General features: G+C 46.1%; 1 long non-coding RNA gene across 2 annotated transcripts in view; it reads left to right on the forward strand.

Moving 5' to 3' along the window:
• The window catches only part of LOC140909204 (uncharacterized), an 80,066-nt gene extending 65,203 nt beyond the window's left edge, over positions 1 to 14,863 (forward strand). The window contains exon 4 of one of the 2 annotated variants that reach the window (XR_012158135.1): positions 14,764 to 14,863. This is a non-coding gene — a long non-coding RNA (uncharacterized lncRNA). Of the gene's footprint in view, positions 1 to 652; positions 2,361 to 14,763 lie in introns of those variants that run through there. The other variant, XR_012158134.1, reaches the window with a different exon arrangement.
• Positions 14,864 to 21,256: the final 6,393 nt, after the last annotated feature.

Consider the following 21,256-nt stretch of genomic DNA (forward strand, 5'->3'; position numbering starts at 1 on the left):
CCCCCCAGGACTCCTGCCCCATCCAACCACACCTTCTCCCTGACCACACCCAGAACCCCTGCCCCGACTGCCCCCCATCGCCCCATCCAACCCCCCTCTCCTTCCTGACTGCCCCCCTGGGATCCCTGCTCCCATTCAACCCCCGTTTCCCGCCCTCTGACCGCTCCGACCCCTATCCACACCCCCACTCCCTGACCACCACCCCCAGCTCCCCTGCCCTCTATCCAACCCCCCCGATCCCTTACCCCGCTAGTGGCTGGCGGTGCTACATCCGCACTGCCCAGAGCACCAGGACAGGCAGCCCTGCCACCCGGCTGGAGCCAGCCACGCCACCATGCAGAACAGAGCACCGGGTCAGGCTGCGGCTCTGCACCTGCGCTGCCTGGCAAGAGCTCGCAGCCCCACCACCCAGAGCATTGCACCAGCGGGGCAGTGAGCTGAGGCTGCAGTGGAGGGGGAACAGCAGGGGAGGGGCCAGGGGCTAGCCTCCCAGGGCAGGAGCTCAGGGGCTGTGCAGAAGGGGCCCGCAGGCCGGGTGTGGCCCGCGGGCCGGGCCGTAGTTTGCCCACCTCTGATCTAAAGTTTCCAACCCTGCTGATGACCCATGTGGGTGTCAGTATAATGCCACATGATGAATTTTTTCTTTTTTCAGTTTGCTTTTTTAACAAAGACAACATCACCCATGCCTATGACATCCCCACCTACAGTCATAAGAAAAAAGAATAATCCAACTGGACACCCCTCAGCAGACAAAACCACAGACTGGATCATTACATCAATTGCTTCAGGAAAAAATAGACTGCAAAATCCTCCAAAAAAGATTACTTCCACCACAATCTCTCTACTATTGCGAGGCTAGTCCCTGAAATCTAACCACCAGATAGTGATCAAATCTGCAGACAAAGGGGGCACTATTGTAGTCCTTAATCATGATGACCATGTTAATAAGGCCAATGGACAACTCTCTGACTCTGCCATACAGAACCTAAAGAAGACCCCATACCACAACTCAAACAGGCATTAAGGATACCATCAAATCCTCCCTATACAACTCCAAGAAACATACTACAAACTCATGCCCCAGGAACCTACCCCAAAGACCTTCTATATGCTTCCCAAGATACAGAAACAAGGGAACTTAGGCCTACCCATCATATCTGGCTATGGCACTCTTGCTGAAGGAATATCAGGACTCATAGAAACAATTCACTATACAAAAGGCCAGTTTCCTCCAAGACACTACCAACTTCCTCCAGAAATTCCGCAACATTAACAACTTTCAGCAGAATACCATCCTTGCCACCATGGATCTTACCTCTCTATACACTAACAACCCTTACCATGATGGCATCACTGCCTACCTCAAATACCTACAAGATAATGTATGATGCTCAGAAATCCACCCTAAACACATTACCAAACTTATCTGTGTCATCCTAACCCACAACAACTTCACATTTAACAACAAATACTTTATCCAAACCATGGGAATAGCCAAGGGTTTTAGGATGGCTCTCCAAAATGCCAGCCTCTTCATGGGCCACCTTGAGAAAGAATTTATGAAAAATGCACCATGAAACTAATGATATACCTGACATACATCAATGGTATATTCATCCTCTGGACAGATGACCTAAATTCACTCATAAATTTCCACCACATCTTCAATAACCACCGTCCATCCCTCAAACGCTCTCTATAACACTCCCACACCAGCATCAACTTCCTGGACACAACGATCAGCTTCAATAATGGAACCCTACAAATGATTATCTATAAGAAACCCATGGATCTCCACACTTATTCCCACAGATCCAGCAACCATCCCAGCTAGACCACAAAATATGTTATCTACAGCCAGGCACGCAGATACCACAGAATTTGCTCTGAAGAGAAAGGCCAGGATACACACCTAAACACACTTAAAACTGCCTTCACTAAACAAAGGCAATCCACCAGATAAGTAGAGTACATCATGGAAAGTGCCACCCCAATACCCAGGGAGAACCTGCTTCAATACAGAAAAAACCCTACTGACTGCACACTCCTAGTTGTCAGCTACAACCCTACCCATCAAACAATTCCACCCATATTTGTTAGAGACCACATCCTGAAAGAAATCTCTCGAATTCCCTCTTCTGACCTTCAAACATCCCTGCAGCCTCGCCAAACTCATCATCAGAAGCAAGCTCTCCACAGACCCGGAGATACCAACTTAAAGCGGCACCAGAACCTGCCAGAACAACAGATACAAAACCTGTACACATATCCAGCGATGAGCTGCCAAAATCTTAACAATGGGTTCCGTCCTCACCCCACGAGGGGGTCGTTGCCCACCCCTGCCACCCGGGACTCCTGCCCCATCTGACCCCCCCGCGTTCCTTGATGCCCCCCCCAGACCTCTGCCCCATCCACCCCCTCCCCTGTCCCCTCACTTCCCCCAGAACCGGGCAGGAGGGTCTTGTGGGCCACCGTAGTGGGTGCCCACCCCACCCCTAAGAGCCAGAGGCACCTGCCGGGGGGCGAGGCGGGCAGCTCCCAGGAAGCATCCAATAGGTCCCTCTGGCTCCTAGGGGTGGGGGAGCGTAGCTACGGGGGGAGCAGGGGGAATGGCCACGCCCCCCACTGATCACATCAAAAGTGGCGCCTTAGGCGCCGACTCCCTGGGTGCTCCGGGGCTGGAGCACCCATGGGGAAAATTTGGTGGGTGCAGAGCACCCACCGGCAGCTCCCCATCCCGCGCCCGGTCCCAGCTCACCTCCGCTCCACCTCCGCCTCCTCCCATGAACGCACCGCTCCGCTCTGCTTCTCCGCGTCCCCTGGCTTCCTGCAAATCAGCTGTTCAGCAGGAAGCCGGGGAGGGCTGAGAAGCAGGTGGCAGCTTCCCGCTCAGGCCGAGGGTGGCAGAGGGGAGCTGGGGCAGGGAGCGGTTCCCCTGCGCGCGCCCCCCTGGGTTACCTGCTGCGGTGCAGGAGGCCCTCCTTGTGCCCCCTGCCCCCCACCCCAGCTCCCATCTGCCTCCCTGGGCCTGAGCAGAAGCCGCCGCCTGCTTCTCAGCCTGCCCCAGCTTCCTGCACGAACAGCTGATTCGCAGGAAGCTGGAAGGGCGGGCAGAGAAGCAGAGCGGGGCGGCGCGTTCAGGGGAGGAGTTGGAGGCGGAGCGGAGGTGAGGTGAGCTGGGGCCGGGGGTGGGGCGGGGAGCTACCGGTGGGTGCTCTGCACCCACCAAATTTTCCCCTTGGGTGCTCCAGGGCTGGAGCACCCGTGGAGTCGGCGCCTAAGGCGCCACTTTTGGCCGGTTAAATTTAGAAGCCCTTTTAGAACCAGTTCTCCCTCGCGGAACAACCGGTTCTAAAAGGGCTTCTAAATTTAACAACCGGTTCTAGCGAACCGGTGAGAACAGGCTCGAGCTTACCACTGCACATATCTCCTCTGCTATGATGATCAATACCCTCCATGACACACCTTTCAAGATTCATGAGACGTACACGTGCCTATCACAACATGTGGTGTACCTCATCCATTGCATCAAGTGCCCCAACAACAACTATGTGGGTGAAACCAGACAATCACTACATTCTCAAATGAACTCTCACAGAAAAATGATAAAAGACAAAAACACCCTATCACCTTTGGGTGAACACTTTTCACAAAGTGATCACTCCATATATGACTTCTTGTTCCTTGTCCTCAAAGGAAACCTGCACAGCACGGACAAAAGGCGTGCCTGGGAGCTTAATTTCATAACTCTGCTGGACACTAAAAACCATGGACTCAACAGAAACACTGGTTTTATGGCTCATTACAACAATTTGTAATACACTCCACAGCCTACTAACCCTTAACTGCCCACTCATTTTTAGTGGTCTCCCACAACATGTGCGAACCCCTTAAAAATCTGTCTCAGCTTGTATTTAGCTTAAACTCTCTGGTTACCTCCCCCAGACTAGAAGAAGAGCTCTGTGAAGCTCAAAACTTGTATTTTCCATCAACAAATTTGATCCAGTAAGATACATTATCTCATTTTCCTTGTCTCTGTCATATCCTGGGACCAACACGGCTACAACACTGCAAACAACATAGGAAATTACACACACAAATACACACGCACACAAACCTATGCATTAAAATAACATTATTAGGTTCAAAGTCAAGCACTCAAAAGTTAGGAAATGCCAGAATTAAGATTGCCTGTGCAAACTTAATTTGGCCTCCTTGTTCATATGCATTATGAAACAGTTTTTAATTACATGATCATATTGTTTTCCACAGGATCCCTGACTCATTCAGTGCACAGGATGGACCATGCACTGCAGGAAGAATCAGGGTTGTACAGTGAAGAAGACTTGTCTGTAGGATCCCCTGTCTCATTTGATGCAGTAGTAGGAAGGTGTATAATGAATGAGGCAGCAGATTGCAGGAAGAGAAAGGATGGTCTCATGGTTAAGGCCTTGGCATGCTTCCCTGGAGAATGGGATTCTAGCCCTGCCTCTGCCACAGAATTCCCATGTGATTCTGGGCAAGTCACTCAAACCACACTTTTCACAGATGGTCATGAATTGTGTGCTCCTCATTTTCTGCGTGCCAGACGTGAGGTCCTGTGGTCTGCTCTGCAGATGTGCTGAGCGTTCACAGCTGAACTGGAGTCAGTGGGAGTTGTGCTTTGGACATATAAAGTGCTATATAATATTAAGTACTCTGAAAAAAGAAGGTCCTAAGCATCTCAAATTGGGCACTCAAAATTAGTGGATATCTTTGACTTTAATCTCTCTGTGCTGGTTCCCCATCTTAAAATGGGGATAATAATACCCCTCACTTCACAGGAGAGTTGTAAAAATAAATTCATTCATTTTTATGAAGCACTCACATACTATAGTGATGAACGCCATAGAAAAGCCCATGAGGAAATTAATAATTCTGTCTTCAGAGCAGGGTGTGAGCAATGTCCAGTAAATAAGGCCTGACGCCACACACGGAACAACGAGGAGAAAAGAAAATATTGAATAACTGCTCATTAAGTGAGCATCTCCATTCTGTGCACTGACTAAAGCAGGGGTCCTGTGGAAAAAATTGCAAATGTAATTGAAGACTGTATTATGATGCAGTCTTCATGAGGGCCAAATTAGTTTGCACAACAACCTTAGTCCTGGCATTTCCCAACATCTGAGTGATTGACTTTGCAATTTAATATTTTCTAGCATAGTTTTTGTGTGTGTAATAGATGTATAGGTTAATTCTAGGATAGAACTGCAAGGGCCTGATTTGTGGGAGCAATTGGGGAGTTAGATACCAGTTACTAACAGCTACAATGTTGCCCAGAAATTCACCATGCCTGAGAAAAACTGCTCCTGCAATTATCTGAGGACACAAAATGGGAAGCTGGTTTTAAAAACACAGCCCTAAGATCTATGCATGTATCCAACTTATAACAATGCCGAGAAGAAATGTGCTGAGACACTTAAGGCAGATTTAATTTGCTGACTGGTTGAATCTCAGGTGGCACCATAACAGTGAGCCAATGAGATCGTGAGTGCTATATTCCTCAGGCTGTTGAGGAGGGGATGTTTTTATTGCACAGTAAGCCAAATTCTCCGCTGAATTATATTGTATATATACCAACTTCATTAGTATCACCAGATTTCCGTTGGTGTAACTAAGAGCAGAATTTTCCCCAGTGAGTATAATGGAGTGTGTTTTCTTTTTGTCAAGGGGCAGAGTTTTGGAATGAAACCCTCTCCTATAGTTTTGTCTAAAGTAAAACTGGTAAGTTTGTGCTGGCAGATTATTAAGGGAAAACAATTTGTTTTAATTAGAAATCCTATACAATGAAAAGGGCTGAAACAAAAAAGGAGAGAAAGGCTGAGTTCAGGAAACTCCTCAATCAAATAAGTTGTGACTGAGAGTTTGCTTTTAATTAAACTAGTAAGAACCTGGTAAAAAGCAGTTCACAAAGGAGTTAAGGCTATGCCAGATGGAAAACGAAAGGGAAAATATATTGGGCCAGCTTGTATTTATTGATTTATAGACAGGGAATGTGGACTGACTTAGGCCACTACCATGAATCCATCATACCTAGGAGGCAATGTGGTCTACTGGCTAAACTACTAGACAGGGCCTCTGCAGATCTGGGTACTTTGCCCAGCTCTGCCTCTGGGCAAGTCATTTGCCTCTCTGTGTGTTTCTGTTTTCCCCCCTCCTCCTATTTAGATTGCAAGCTCTTTGGGACAGGGACTGTGCAGTGCCTAACACCATGGGATCTCAATCATGTTTGGGGCGTCGAGATGCTACTGAAATATAAATAATAATTTCCTGACGACCAAGCACCCTATTTCTGCTGCCACTGAAGTCAACAGCAAAACTTGCTGGAAGAGGCTCCAATGACAGGAACAGGAGCCCTTCAAAGAATCCAGAGATCTAACAGAGCGAGTGAAGACAAGTAGCTACTATCAATCTTAATACACAGTCCCACACAGAGTTTACTTTCATGATCCAGAGCTGAGATCTAATCCATGCTGGGTTTTTATTTGCACAAAGCTAAAGGATCTCAGTTTACGGGGGCAACTCAGGCACTGTAACTTTTACGAAGTTTGGTATGATGCTTTAATGTAATTGAGAAGTGCAGGTGGTGGTGCTTTGTATGTGCTGCTAACTCAGTAGTAGAGAGTAAGCAAAAGAAACAAAGACTGAATATTATTAGATAGGTCTATTTATTTTAAAAGAGATTATTTGTTAAATGATAACTAAAATAGCATTCACTCAAGTTGGTTAGGTAGTTTTGGGAAGTCTCCAGGCAAATAAATCAGTGCAGCTGTGAAATGTGGAGGGACGTTATGGAGCCATTCTCCTGCCCTGCGCTTAGGAGCAAATCCAGCCCTCCAATTCAGTCCTTACTCATCCCCGCTCCATCTGTGATGAGCTCCTTGGAAGTGAAACCACTTCCTGTTCCCGTCTGGGGGGAGTGCAGCATGTGTGCACCCCTAGCACGCTGGAGAACTCTGCTCTGCACAAGTTCCCTGTATGGTGCACACCATACATGGGGCGTGGATGAATCTTCTTTATCTCACCCCCTCAGTGAATAAGATCATTGGCTCAAGTGTGGCAATGAATGGGGATGGGAGTAAGATGGTTATTTTCCCAGAACATTTAGTCAGCTCCTGTAGTAACTTAGATCATGTAATTTGGAAGTAGGTGCACATGTTGCAGGAGGGAAGAGTCTAAAGGAGTCACCTAGAAGTTAGTCTGTGTGCACATGGCTTGAATGCAAGAAGCAGTCGCAGTATCTCTGTAAATAGTTCTCTTAATAAACAGCTAATTCCATTTTACAAGCATGGAGTCCTTTCATGTTATTATCTAACACCTGGTACATGAATCAGCACCCACCCCAGCTAATCAAACTCTGGATTTGGGCTCAGTTTACCTCATACTACTGGAATCTGTGCAGTTGACACTGGGAGAAGAGTGCTTCTGACCCTAACAAAGTTCATCTTTTAAGACAGTTGCCTTTATTATTTATGCCTAATGCCAACCCCATCTCTGCTGGGAACTAACCAGAAAGTAGCCTACAACTTCTACCTTTTTATAATAGGGCTCATTTTTAAAGTTGGAAGTCAGGAGAAATAGAACTAGCCTTGCACTAAAATTTATTAGAAGTAATTTTCACAGGCTATGCTGTAATTATATTATGTTTGGAGGGATCTTCATATTTCGTTTGGAGCAGATGTTTTGTCTGATGTGTTCTTCTGCTGTGCAAAGGTTTAACATCCATTGGCTTAGCTGCTGATCAACACTGCCATCTGGTGGTCGTTCAGATTTGTCTCTACTTTTGTTTTATTCAAAGATTTCCATATATTTTCTCTCAAACCACTAACTGCAATAGCTAAAGTGACATTTAAAAAAAAAATCTAATGCAATCTTGTAAATACTTGAGTTCAGAATTACCTGAAAGTTACACTAAGTGGCAATAAAAATGCGATGAATTACTTTTTCTTGACATGATACTATTAAGTGTGGCAGATCCTTGAAAAATCTTTTAATTTCACCAATTAGGAGCGTTCACAGAGTGATAAATACTGTGTGCTAGAATAATGCCTGTGGTGAATTATTCTGAGCCACACCTTTTCTTTCATTGGATTCCACTCTGTTAAGGCAATTTCATAGTAAAAATGGGATTAGGCATACAGTTGTCCATGTTTAACGGGCCCAATGAGGCCTCACCATAATGGTAGAAGGTTCCTTATTCATGCTTTATGTACTCTTGACTCTTAAGGATCCCCAAGTGCTTTATGAACTATATGTGCATTAGAGTTGGAAGAGCACTTGAGAAAGAAAAGCCTTTAAACAATTAGCTCAATAATGTCATTATTCAACAGGCAGCATTCAGACAGCTTGCAACAGAGTTCAGGGCCACTATGAGGTCCTTCAGATATGAGGAGTTATTGATTCCACCCTAACTTTCCTTTACCCAGGTGTTCGGGGAAGGTCTATAGAAAGGTACTAAAGTAATACCTACGGGAAAGCAGGGTTCCACACCGATGTACTGAGTGAACCACAAACTAGGGAATCTTTATATCATGTTTGTTTTGCTTATGGTAATGTGTTTTTTGATTTGTGGTGATAAAGATTGGCCCTGACTCAGCACTACTGTTGGATTTGTGCTGAGTCATTCCACAGCTATGGAACTTGTCAAATATTGCAAACAAAAAAAAAGTCTTTCCAATACATTATTTGATGTCTCATTTCTCTACAGGAAATTGCTTACTCTTAACAGCCCAGATGTTGCCCTACAATGCAGATTTGTACTATAAATTGCCGACACATTCTCTCCTCTCATGTGTCATAGATATACTGAAAATACTGGCATCTTGAGCATTGGTACCGGCACGTGGGTGTTCCACATCAGCGGGTCATTCCGTGCAGCACAGTTGCTGCAAGGCGATATTTTTGGAAATAATGCTCTAACTGCTACCCTTGCACTGTGTAGGGTCATACACAGAAACAGTGTATGTTTTTTACGTTGAGTTCTTCACTCAAGTAAGCCCCAGAAGTCAAAGCAAAAACGTAGATAAATCCTCTTTTTTCCTGCTTTCTGGTCAAAATAATATGTATCCATTGCACTTTACATGGCTTCAACCCAAACCAGAACTGTTCAGGCTTGCTCTAATCTTGATGCATGTTCACAAAATGTAATGCATGAATTTCAGCGGGCCCTTGGGAGTACCTGAACCAAGCTTTGACTATTGCATGTTTCCAAGCTTACACACACACACACACCCTCTTGTGGGCGGTATGATGGCCCTGCCATGAAAAATTTCTCATTAAACTCAAATTAAAAAAACATCCCAATACTATATAAAAATCAAGTTACAAGCACGTCTTAGAGATTTTGGCAGTAGCCCTTCCCCACCTGCCACAGATGCTAATCTAAAATAACTTTCTATCTTATTTGTTGGGCTTTTTTGGGAACCTCACCACAGTCTCTGAGCATCAGTTTGAAAGTGGCAGATTTATATATACTTCTTCAGAGAGAGAAAAAGTGGGATACACTTTTTGGGCTAAGTTGTCATAGAAGCTGTGTCTCCGACTCAGAGTTTTGGGTCCATAAAGCTAGGCATAAATGGAATGTCCATCCACTGTGTATTTTCAGAAATGAGACCTGGTTGTCACTTTTCAAAGTTTTGGTTAGCTTTATACCCATACAAGCCTTAGTGTGGAAGTGATTATACCAGTATGAAGGTGCTTTAAACTCGTAGTTATTTCCCTTCCTGTATGGGAATAGCTATACTGCTATAAAAGAACCTTTATATTGATATAACTGTGCCCACTCTAAGGGGATGCTCTATTTTAATTATACAAGTATTGTAAAGTGGAATAACTTTCTAGTATACATAAAGCCCTCCGATGCAAATTGGTTGTGCTCAGACCAAAATTGAACCTGCCAGGAGCGGCATATGTGGGACATGCCCAAAACTTGCCCTAGAACTTTTGAATGGCTGCACCCAAAAGGAAGTCAGAGAGGACACACAAATCTACAGCATCTCTAGCATCCTCCCTTAGGGAAGTGGCCTTGAGGTTAGAGCCCTGCAAATCCACAGATTATCCACTTCAAATCCATGGATATCTGCATCCACGATATGGATATCTGTGGACCATTTTTGTGGAGAGTGGATCGGATGCAGATACAAACGTGCAGGGCTCTACTCACCGGCAATGCCTGGCCTGCGACATCTGGCTCGGGCAGCCCGGGGGGCGCAGCGTGCTCTGTGCCGGCGGCCAGCAGCCAGCGGCTGGGTGGCAGGTTGGAATCGGGGCTGTCCAGCACCCGCTTGCCATGCCTCTTCCTGTCCAACGGCACAGGCTCCTCAGGCAGTGCCAGCGTACCCACCATGGCCCGACCCAGCAGCCCTGGCTGCACTCCCAGTCCTGGGCCCAGCTCGCCGGCTCCTGGGCAGCAGGGTCGCTTCCTGCCCCAGGGATTGGAGTGGGCAGAACCATGGCACCCCACCCCTCCGCCCCACTGTGATGCAACATGTTCTGCTGCCTACTGCCGCAATGAGCCTCCGGGAACAGCACACGATGCAACACCCCTTCCCCAAGTCCCCGCTCTGTGCTGCCCCTTCTCCGCAAGACCCCACCCTCGCGCTGCCTTTTCCCTACAAGACTCTGTCCCCCTACTTGCTCCCCCCTACCCCGTCACTAGCCCTTGTGTGACAGCTTGCTGCTGTGGGTGCGGATGCGGATACGGGTAAAAGACGGCTAGCGGATTGCAGGTTGAATCACCTGCTGATACTGGTGGATGTGGATCCACATTTTTGTATCTGTGCAGGGTTCTACCTGAGGTAACTGCTGCACTTCATTGACCCATCACATGACCATGTTATAAAGAGCAGAAGGAAGCACTCAGGCACTCACTGTCATTTCCCAAGGCGGTGGCGAGGTGCCCATGAGAGACACTCTTTGTGGTTGGAGTTGCTGAAGACTAGGATCTGAGCAAAGAACTATTGGTTGTGAGGCCCTGGTGGCAAAATTTTTGCCCTTGGCTATTGCAAGGCAGGCAGGAAGGAATTAGTCCTCATTTTCAGTTTCCCCCTAATTCCCTTTAAACTGATGAGTAAGTAAGTTACCCATCTGCAGCCTTTTGCCTCTGTGCACCGGATTGTAGCTATAAAGTCAGTTTGGAAAATGTATCCCATTAAATAGTTTTGTCCACACAGTAGAGGAGCAGTTCGGTGGGGGGCATCTTGTAGCCCTGGTCTACACTATGGGGTTAGGTCGAATTTAGTCACATTAGGTCAATTTTAAAATGGATGCGTCCACATAACCAACCCCGTTCTGTTGACTTAAAGGGCTCTTAAAATCAACTTCTGTACTCCTCGCTGGCAAGGGGAGTAGCGCTAAAAATTGATCTTGCTGGGTTGAATTTGGGGTAGTGTGGACGCAAATCGACAGTATTGTCCTCTGGGAGCTATCCCAGAGTGCTTCAATGTGACCGCTCTGGACAGCACTTTGAACTCCGATGAACTAGCCAAGTACACAGGAAAAGCCCCAGGAACTTTTGAATTTTATTTCCTGTTTGCTCAGCACGGCGAACTCAGCAGCACAGGTGACCATGCAGTCCCCCCAGAATCGCAAACGAGGTCCAGCATGGACCGAAAGGGAGACACTGGATCTGATTGCTGTATGGGGAGAAGCATCTGTGCAGGCAGAACTCTGAGCAAAAAGAAGAAACGCCAATATATTTGCCAAAAGTCTCACAGGGCATGTTGGAGAGAGGCTACAACAGGGACACACAGCAGTGCTGCTTGAAAGTCAAGGAGCTCAGGCAAGCCTACCAAAAGACAAAGGAGGCAAACGGTCACTCTGGGTCAGAGCCCCATACATGCCGCTTCTATGATCAGCTGCATGGCATTCTAGGGGGGGACCCTACCACTATCCCACCACTGTCCGTGTACACCTCCAAGGGGGGAGTCTCACTCAACAGGCAGGAGGATTTTGTGGATGAGGAAGAGGAGGAGGAGGAGGAGAATGCACAGCAGGCAAGCGGTGAATCCATTCTCCCCAGCAGCCAGGACCTTTTCATCACCCTCGACCCAATACCTTCCAAAGGCGGGATCCCTGACCCTGAAGCTGGAGAAGGCAGCTCTGGTGAGTGCACATTTGTAACTACAGTACAGGGTTTAAAAGCAATAGTGTTTAATGTTTGATTTGCCCTGAAGAATTGGGATGGATTCGCTACTGGAAAAGTCTGTTCACATGTCTGGGGATGGAGTGGGAATCCTCCAGGGACATCTCCATGAAGCTCTCCTGGAGGTACTCTGAAAGCCTTTGCAGAAGATTTCTGGGGAGGGCTGCCTTATTTCATCCTCCACGGAGGACACTTTACCACGGCAAGCCAGTAGCAAGTATTCTGGAATCATTGCAGCACAAAGCAGAAAGTCAAGGAAAGTGTGGGCCCCTTACTGAAGGATGGAGGCAACCTAGTGACAGAGGATGTAGAAAAAGCTAATGTACTCAATGCTTTTTTTGCCTCTGTCTTCACGAACAAGGTCAGCTCCCAGACTACTGCACTGGGCAGCACAACATGGGGAGGAGGTGACCAGCCCTCTGTGGAGAAAGAAGTGGTTCGGGACTATTTAGAAAAGCTGGACGAGCACAAGTCCATGGGGTCGGATGCGCTGCATCCGAGAGTGCTAAAGGAGTTGTCGGATGTGATTGCAGAGCCATTGGCCATTATCTTTGAAAACTCATGGCGATCCGGGGAAGTCCCGGACGACTGGAAAAAGTCTAATGTAGTGCCCATCTTTAAAAAAGGGAAGAAGGAGGATCCTGGGAACTACAGGCCAGTCAGCCTCACCTCAGTCCCTGGAAAAATCATGGAGCAGGTCCTCAAGAAATCAATTCTGAAGCACTTAAACGAGAGGAAAGTGATCAGGAACAGTCAGCCTGGATTCACCTAGGGCAAGTCATGCCTGACTAATCTAATTGCCTTCTATGACGAGATAACTGGCTCTGTGGATGAGGGGAAAGCGGTGGACGTGTTGTTCCTTGACTTTAGCAAAGCTTTTGACATGGTATCCCACAGTATTCTTGCCAGCAAGTTAAAGAAGTATGGGCTGGATGAATGCACTATAAGGTGGATAGAAAGTTGGCTAGATTGTCAGGCTCAATGGGTAGTGATCAATGGGTCCATGTCTAGTTGGCAGCTGGTATCAAGTGGAGTGCCCCAAGGGTCGGTCCTCGGGCCGGTTTTGTTCAATATCTTCATAAAAGATCTGGAGGATGGTGTGGATTGCACCCTCAGCAAGTTTGCAGATGACACTAAACTGGGAGGAGAGGTAGATACGCTGGAGGGGAGGGATAGGATACAGAGGGCCTAGACAAATTGGAGGATTGGGCCAAAAGAAATCTGATGATGTTCAACAAGGACAAGTGCAGAGTCCTGCACTTAGGACGGAAGAACCCCATGCACCGCTACAGACTAGGGACAGAATGGCACGGCAGCAGTTCTGCAGAAAAGGACCTAGGGGTTCCAGTGGACGAGAAGCTAGATATGAGTCAACAGTGTGCCCTTGTTGCCAAGAAGGCCAATGGCATTTTGGGATGTATACGTGGGGGCATTGCCAGCAAATCGAGGGACGTGATCGTTCCCCTCTATTCAACGTTGGTGAGGCCTCATCTGGAGTACTGTGTCCAGTTCTGGGCCCCACACTACAAGAAGGATGTGGAAAAATTGGAAAGAGTCCAGCGGAGGGCAACAAAAATGATTAGGAGACTGGAACACATGAGTTATGAGGAGAAGCTGAGGGAACTGGGATTGTTTAGTCTGCGGAAGAGAAGAATGAGGGGGGATTTGACAGCTGCTTTTAACTACCTGAAAGGGGGTTCCAAAGAGGATGGATCTAGACTGTTCTCAGTGGTAGCTGATGACAGAACGAGGAGTAATGGTCTCAAGTTGCAGTGGGGGAGGTTTAGGTTGGATATTAGGAAAAACTTTTTCACTAGGAGGGTGGTGAAACACTGGAATGCGTTACCTAGGGAAGTGGTGGAATCTCCTTCCTTAGATATTTTTAAGGTCAGGCTTGACAAAGCCCTGGCTGGGATGATTTAGTTGGGGATTAGTCTTGCTTTGAGCAGGGGGTTGGACTAGATGAGCTCCTGAGGTCCCTTCCAACCCTGATATTCTATGATTCTATAAGTGAATGGTCCTGGGTTTTGGTCACATTCAAGCAACATTTGGTCTATATCTTTCTGTGTTAGCCTCAGGAGAGTGATATCATTCATGTTCACCTGGTTGAAATAGGGGAATCTTTGTAAGGGAACAGTAAAAGGACCCCGTTCATGCTGGGTTGTTTGAGCTTGGCTAAAAGAGATCATCCCGGAGAATAGCCATGTGGTGAGGTGCGGGGAGGTTTGTGCTACACATCCACCCGAAAACCACAGCCCCTCCTTTTAAATGTGAAACCCAACCCATTGTTTGCTATGGGAAAGGATGGTGCTGCAGTTTGAAACCATTCCCACATGTTATGCATTAGAAGCCAACCCCGCGTACCCTTTGCCTTACCATGGCTGCCTGGAAATCAAATTCTGTTGCCCAGCCATGTATGATGTGTCACCATACTGGCAGGTACTCAATATAAAAGGCAAAATGCGACCTTGTACCTAAAGCTGTCTGCTGTGAATTGCTTGATTCACTGTGAAAGAGTCTCTCTTTTGTTCTCAGAAATGTATCATCTTAAATTTTACTCTCCCTTTTTATCTCCCCCACAGCTGCAAATGTTTCTACACTCCCCCTACCATCTCCGTCCCTGAGGTTATCGCAGATTAGAAGGTAAAAAAACCTGCACTCGCGATGACATGTTTTCCCAGCTCATGCAGTCCTCCCGCACTGATAGGGCAGAGCTTAATGCCTGGAGGCATTCAGTGTTAGAGGCCAGGAAAGCATTAAGTGCATGCAAAGAGTGGAGGCAGGAGTGCGAAGAGCGGAGGCTAATGGGGGAGCAAACAGACATGATGAAGCATCTGGTGGAGCTGCAGGAAAGCCAACAGGAGCACGGAACCCCGCTGCATCCATTGTATAACCGTCTGCCCTCTTCCCCAAGTTCCATATCCTCCTCACCCAGATGCCCAAGAACATGGTGGGCAGGGGGGGGGCAAGGCTCTGGGTACCCAGCCACCGCACTCCAGAGGATGGCCCAAGCAACAGAAGGCTGTCATTCAAACAGTTTTATTTGTAGAGTGGCTATAAAAAGCAGTGTGGCCTTGTCCTTCGCACCCCACGCGGGCTACCTTGTCAGTTCTCATTTGTTTTTTTTTTAATTAAGAAAGAAAGAATGCATGGTTTCAAAACAATAGTTACTTTATTTCAAAGGGGGGGGAGGGTGGTTTGGTTACAGGGAATTAAAATCAACCCAAGGGGGTGGGTTTGCATCAAGGAGAAACACACACACACGGTCACACCGTAGCCTGGCCAGTAATGAAACTGGTCTTCAAAGCCTCTCTGATGCGCAGTGTCTACAGACACATTGGGGCACCTGTTTTAGGTGAGGCCCTCTGGCCTGTAATAGAGCAATACCATTAAGAATGAGGTTTGGGGTACTGCAATGGTTTCCAAACTGTGGATTGTGACCCTAAGTGGAGTCGCTTATTAACAGATAGGGTTGCAGCAATCCTGTGTGTGCAGAGGATGCCTCCTCCGCACAGCAGGACCGCACATACTGGACATGCGAGGTCACGCCGCGGGGAGGATGCTGTTTTGCTCTACAGAATGACTCCTATGTGGCTTGACCTCGCATACACTGTATGTGCGTGAGGTCATGCTGTGCCATTTAAAGCAAAATGGCATCCTTCATGCAGTCGGTACAGTGCATGCGAAGTCACGCCGCAGGGAGCATGCCATTTTTAAATGGCATCCTTCAGGTTGTCTAGGGGTGCGGGAAGCAAGACAGCTGAAAATGGGGTCATACAGGGAAAATGTTTGGGAACTACTGGGAAGAGAAAGCTGAAAGATTCTTTAGCATAGCAAATACAATTTTTCAAGATCATCAGGTTGTGAAGGAGTTTTCCAATAGTGATGGATGAGCTGCAAAAAACAGCAGAATCTATAGGACTTAAGATCAATGGTGATAAACCCAAAGTTATGCATGCCTCCTATAAAATGGAAATGAATGACCTGCTGATGCTGCATGTAGATGGAAATGACATGGAACGGTTGACTAGTTTTATCTATCTGGGTAGCTGGCTGTCAGCAGAAGGTTCTATTTCTGAAGAAGTCACACATCAGATCGGTCTTGTGTCAATGACATTTCAACATTGTCAGATGTCTTTGTTTGGGCAGTGGGCTGTCTGTGTGACATTTAAGATATGAGTGTTCAGCATGGCAATGATGACAACCCAGTTGTATGGAGCAGAAATATGGCTGTTAAAAACAGCTGAGGAGAGGAAACTGAACAGTTTTCAGTGTCAAAAGTTACAGAGTATTCTTAACATCCATTGGTTTGATTTTGTCACAGAAGAGGAGATATTTAGACAACCTTGGCAATTTGAAGGGTTGGACCAGTTGAGAACAAATTGACTGTAATGATGGAGTCATGTCCAGAGTGCAGAAGAAAGTGTGCTTTTACAGAAGGTTGATAGATCTGAGGCTGAAGGAAGTTGGAAAGAGGTTGGAACATACAGGTTTGACAAATTTAAGAAGCCTAAATCCTCCCACAATAGTTCTTGCTGAAGGAAGACGACTTGCAAGGGACCCGTTCAAGATGGAAGTGCATTCTACTTGCCACCACGGCTCCATCATGGGCATGTGAATATGCTGCTACTGCTGCTTCCCTGACTGATACCTCAGCTTGTTGCTCATGAGAGTTTTCCCAGACAATGGAGACAGGGCTGTGCAAGCCTTCAGTGAGGCACCAGAAGGTACCTGTATGGTTGCAGGACCACGTATTAGTATGTGCCCCTGATACATGTAGAAACAGCTCCAAAGGACAGTTGCCCCTCCCCTCTTCCAAATGAGGACACTTTGAACATTTTAACATGTCACAGAACATGGAATAAGATGCCCTCAAGCATATAGTATCCTGTTACAGCAACCCCACCCCTATTGGCTTTCTATCCTCGCCTGCCTGCTCAGTTCTGAGTTTTGTTTCAATCATTGGCCCCTCTCATGCTTAGCCTCTGCATGTCTCTTAATACTCATGCTTGCCGCCACACAAACCCAGGACTTTTGTATATTTATGGAGGGAGTGGCAGCACATTTGGAGCCAATTCCCATAATGGTAGGCAAATACATGGAATCACAAAGACACAGGAATACACATTTGCCTTCTCCCCAAACTAGAGCTGAGCAAGCAGTGGAAAAATGTTCTATGACAATTTGTATTTGACCATGTTCATTACTTTCTCCTTTCTGCTTGCTATGAAAGAGTTGAGCTTTACTAATACAAATCTGCCCAAAAAAGAGATTTTATCTCCTGTTCTTGATCATTCAAAAATAAATTTTACGTTTTGAAAAGGGGATTTTGTATATTTAACTGTAATATTCCAAAGCTAACATTTCAGCTGTATTGACTAATGAAACAATAAAGGAATAGCAATAATCTCATGTGATCTCTATTACTAATCAACACGCCACAAATTTAAAGGGTGAATATTTACAATTAATTGTATGAGAGCTTTGCATACAGGAGAAAACACTTCGCAAAGATTTGGAGATAATTTTCAACAATGAATATACCTGAGAATTTCACAGCATGCTACACACATGGAGAGATGATAGCCACGCGATAAATTGCAGATCCGCATAATAAATCCCATTTTTCATGCACCTCTTACCACTTGCTCTCTGCTCAGTAATCTCTCCTGCATTTTGGAACAGCTTCCAACAGTTGCCATTAAAAATTAAAAAATAAAATAAAATAAAAAAAAATCAAAACTGCCATCAAAGCATTTTCTCCCCCCTCTCCTCCCAAACAGAATTTCTTCCTAAAATTACCCTGGCCTGAGGCCCAAGATGATTCACAATCCTGGACTAGTGACAAGTTAAAGATCTCATGAGCCAACAGGATTTTATACCACTGAAAGGTGTGATTCCTAGTTTTCCAATGGGCGATACAACATTTGATTCTAGCTCTGGAAGATCATGAGATGTTGGATCCTCACAATGGACTATTGGACCTTAACAATGGGAAAGCTATTTTAAATAATGTTTAGGGTTCTAAAATGCATTAGTTGTAATCTATTTATAATATTATATTACTATATTATATATTTTATAGTTTTAATTTTCCACATCTGCCCCAGGCCTGTACAAATGGACTCCTGGGATCTGCTCCTGCATCATTGAAGACTGTGGGAAATTTGTCATTGAATTCAGCAGATGGTGATGAAGGCTCTTGGTTTGCAGGAAGAGAGAGATGACACTAATATATTTTAGAGTTTTAAAAAGTTTTTATTTAATATAGTTTCTGTAGCATGCACGGGACACATGATGGTGAGGGATAAAGTTTTTTTTTTCTATCAGTCATCCCAAGCTAATGTTGATAAAGCCTTCACACAACACCATGCCATCATATATCCTTTGAATATACATTGAGCCCTCGAAAGAAGAGAGAGGTGGGAGAATACAAGGGAATGGTTCAGAATGCATAGAAGAAGAGATCCTGAGCAGCTAAGAAACCAGAGGAAGGGGCAATGTAACAGATGGGGCAGGGGAGCAATATTTGCATTGTGGTAGAACAGTAAAGTTGACTTAGAAAACCTTTAGTTATGGAGTACTGTTGTTGATGTAATCCAGTGTGATTTATTGGTCTATAGCTTCATGTATTGTGATGAAGTCATCTCTTAGAACACGCCAGACAATGCACTTGAGGTAGTTAACTGCACTACCTAATGACTGATTTAGCCAATCAAATTGAAGGTTTTTTAAAGCCCATTTTATAATGCTAATTAACTGCCTAAACAGAGAAGTTCCAAGCTGTGACTAATCAGCACAGTTCGCCACTCAGAACATATAAAACTCAGGGAGGTGAACTGTACTGCTTAGAGTCATGGCTCGGAATTACCATTACTCATCCAGATCTCTCAGTTTCTCCAGATCATTTGCTTTAGATACATGCATATCATATGGCATCTACATTAATGCTCAGGGGCCAGATGCACCCAGGCTGCAGCAGGGAAATGTAGCTTACATCTTCCTGCACCCACATCAGTCAGAGTGAATGTCACGCCACCTAATAAAGTCTGAGTGTTCAGGCTCTACATGAGTGAAGTACAGGGAGGCTGGGGCAGTCAAGCCCAACTCCCAATCCAGGGCCAGAGTGCAGGCCTCCTTTCTCACCAGGGTCTGCTATGCCATCCTATGGACTGGAGTGGAGGCCACAGCACCTCCATGCTAATAGAGAACTGTGGTCACTGGAGGTGTCTAAACATAGATCTGCAGTTCCTTCCTGTAGCCTGCTCCTTTACCATCTCTTGTCCATCCCAAAGTGAGCTTCTGTGTTGTTTTGGCATAAGCTTGTGTGGAGATCAATTCCATGGGATATGTTGACTTCACTCCTTATATACCCAGTCAACTAGCCAGTCTCCCACACAGCCCCTATATTGGAGCTTAAAAGGTGTAAAGGGCTTTTTATTGGCCCTCTGCACCAAGGATGAATCTCATCTAAAGTGTACAGGCCGGACAGTGGACAGTGCATACAGTGGGAATGCGCTCACCGAATAGCAAGGACAAGAGTCACTTATTAAAATAGATTACATGAAGAAAAGATTTTGATGGCTTTAAAATATTTAAAATTAAAATATTTAGTTTGAGGATTTCGTTTCTGTAGAGAAATGAGGTTTGGCTGACAGCTGCTGCTGCAGCGTGTGCCCTGTGCCCCCACACTTCTGGTCCAATAAGTTATTGTGCAATGTGTGCAAGGGGGCAAAGTTAAACTGCACAAACAATCTTCATGTTGACATTTTCTGACTTTCTGGTTGCACTTTTAATATATGTCGGGATTTTAAAAGGGGCTGAAAAGAGTTAGGTAGTCGCATAGTTTTACAAATTCTTTTTCTTAGTTTGCAAGCACTTTGGAAAAAAAATGCTGTACTGCTATTTTTGTGATGGCCGTTCTTTTTTGGGAGAGCTGTTGCAAGTAGACTGCCTCACTTTGCCACAAGAATTGACTTTAGTGAGAGGGAGTTGCTTTCTTAGCACCAGGTGCTGGTGTTTTGGTTGATTTCAAGAAGAGGATTTTCCTGCATGTTGTTTGACCACTCCTGTTTGAGGACTAGTGTATATGCAGCTAACCTGAGTTCTCTAGGTCCCCAAGCTTCTGCCTCTAGGAATGCACACTGCTGCCTCATCCTAGGTGCCCACCTAAGCCCCAGCGTGACCTATGAACAAGAGGACCATAGACTGAGGAGTGCCTATCTTGCCTGGTCTGTATCTGTGCTCTGAACACACCTAACAAATCAGATCCCATTCAAAATGCAGCCATCCTCTTGCTGCCTTGGCCCAGGGGCTCTGCTCCACCAGGCTAGGACTGCAGCCTCTCCTGCACCTTGTGCCTGGGTGTCTTGGGCCCCCTGACCACACAAGGAGGTCAGCAGTGCCCTACCCCCACAATTTCCCACAACTGTAGGTTAGGGTTAGGACAGTGTTGACCCCTTGGCCTGGTGGAGCAGAGACCCCTGGCCTTGGACACAAGGAGGAGGATGAGCCACTGAGGAGGTTCCCCCTGCTGCTGAATATCTCCTGCTTGGGGATGGCCCCTGGCTGGTGAGTGAGTGTATGGGGCCCATGCCAGAGGGGTTGCAGAGGCCTGCCGCAGGGCCAGCGACACTGAATCCCTGCAGGGGCCAGGTGCAGCGGAGGAGTTGCACTTGCTGACTGCTATCTGTGTGTGTCCAGTGAAATCGATGTTTACTGACAACTAATAAGTTAAATCTAATCCTGACAAGCCTCTGTTTGCTGGACCATGTTGCCTCCATTCATGTGAATATTTCCTGACTCAAACAGCTTTTGATCCGTAAGTTGGGTCTTTATTCTTTTGTTCTTCTTTGCTTTAACTTTGCACACTATAGAACTAAACATGTTGGTAAAATTTTAAAGACTCCTTAGGTCCCATTTTCAAAAGTAACTTAGGTTCCTAAGTGCCAAAGAGGCAGATTTTCAAAGGTATTTAGTTGCGATGTCAATTAATCGCAGTTAACTCACGCGATTAACTCAAAAAATTAATCGTGATTTAAAAAAAAATCACATAACAATAGAATACCACTTGAA

Source organism: Lepidochelys kempii, chromosome 3 (genome assembly GCF_965140265.1).
Source record: "Lepidochelys kempii isolate rLepKem1 chromosome 3, rLepKem1.hap2, whole genome shotgun sequence".
Lineage (NCBI taxonomy): Eukaryota > Metazoa > Chordata > Testudines > Cheloniidae > Lepidochelys > Lepidochelys kempii.